Raw genomic sequence first — 1,894 nt, 5'->3', positions numbered from 1 at the left:
TTTCAAAATCTTTGATCATTTTATCTTTGAAATCGTTGAGTTCTTGAGAAATCTTTTGAATAATTTCTTGAGATATCTTTTGAATATTTTCTTGAGAAATCTTTTGAATAATTTCTTGAGCTCCTAATTCCTTCTTTTCTTCCATTCTGTTAATCTTATTTGCTATCCACATTCTGAACTCGATTTGTGACATCCCAGCCATTTGCTTGTGGATGGGGTCTTCAATTGTGTCTTCCCTATTTTCCCTTGGAGGAGTTGATCTACTCTGGTTATTTGAGTTGCCAGAGTTTTTCCGCTGGTTCTGCCCCATGCTGAGTTTACCTTGTTTGGAGGCCTTATCAGAACTGTTCAGTTGATGTCTTCTTCTGGTTGCCCAGAGAGACAGGCAGAGCGTGTCTGTTGTCTTCTCCCAGTTCTCGGGTGCTGGGGCAGCCGGGGTACAGTGGAACAGCAGCAGCTTTTGGTTGTATTTTTGGGGTCGCAGCTCACCTCAGGAAGGTTGAAGTGCGCTCTTCAATCTTCTCTCTTGTCTCTGCTCCAAACCATCAGCTAATTTGCTAAGCTTCTGTCGTTACAGCTTCCTCCTTGATGGGAGCTTCTGTAAAAAGCTGGCTGCAGTTCCTAAAAACAGATTTTGGTACTTTTTACAGGAACAATGTGTTTTGAGAGAAATTTTTATTTCCTTGTGATTGTCTTTAAAAAAATCTTTTTACACAGGCAAGTTTTTGTAAACATTGAATAGGAGTGGTGTTAGAGGACATCACTACCTTGTTATCAAGCTTAAAGGGTCTAAGTTGTTTGTTTGTTGTGTGTGTGTGTGAGATATTCCACTGATCAGATTATGGACATTTCTTTAATTTTCTAGATTCCTGAGAGTTAAAAAAATTATTAATAGATATTAAATTTTAACACATGCTTTTTTTGTTTCTGTTGAGATAATCACATGGTTTTCTTTTTTAGTCTGTTAATATTGGGACTTGCATTGATTGATTTTTGAGTGTTGAATCAAACCTAGAATAAACTCGTATTAGTCATGATATATTATCATATTTATTTATTGCTGGATTTGATTTTCTCATATTTTGTAGAGGATTTTTGCCTTTATGTTCATTGTGGGTAGTACCTATAGTTTTGTTTCCTAGTAATGTCTTTGGTTTGAGTAATCAGGTAATGCTAGCAACATAAAATTAGTTAAAGTCTTCCCTCTCTTGTTTTCTTGAAGAGATAGTATATAATTTATATGATTCTTAAATATTTCATAGAATTCACCAGTGAAACAATCTAGGCCTGTGGTTTTCTTTGTTGAAAGGTCTTTAACTGCAGATTCAATTTCAAAATAGATATAGTATTATCCAAGTTATTTCTTCTTGAGTGAGTTTTGGTAGTTTATATCTTTTAAGGCATTGAATAAATCCATGTATATTATCAAATTTATGTGCATAGACTTATCTGTAATATAAACTTATTTTTCTTTTAATGTCTGTGTGTTTTCATTTAACCCCTTTTGGTCATTTTTCCTAGAGGTTTGTTATGTTATTGATCTTTTCTAAGGCTAGCTTTTTGTTTCATTAATTTTTTTCTCTATCTTTTTTCTTTTTCTGTCTTGGCAATTGATTTTTGAACTTTGTACCAACAACACAGGCAACATAAAAAAAAATAAACAAGTGGGACTGTATCAAACTAAAATGTTTCTGCACAGCAAAAGAAACAATCAACAGAATGAAAGGCAACTTATATAATGGGAAAAATATTTGCAAACCATATATCTAATAAGAAATTAATATTCAAAATAGACAAGAAACTTATACAACTCAAGAGCAAATCCCTTCAAATAACTTGAGTTTAAAATGGGCAAAGAACCTGAATAGATATTTCTCCAAAGGAGACATATAAA

This window comes from Otolemur garnettii, unplaced genomic scaffold (assembly GCF_000181295.1).
Source record: "Otolemur garnettii isolate 467f Iridium unplaced genomic scaffold, OtoGar3 scaffold00022, whole genome shotgun sequence".
Lineage (NCBI taxonomy): Eukaryota > Metazoa > Chordata > Mammalia > Primates > Galagidae > Otolemur > Otolemur garnettii.
The sequence above is the reverse complement of the archived record's forward strand: the minus strand, read 5'-3'. Positions refer to the sequence as shown.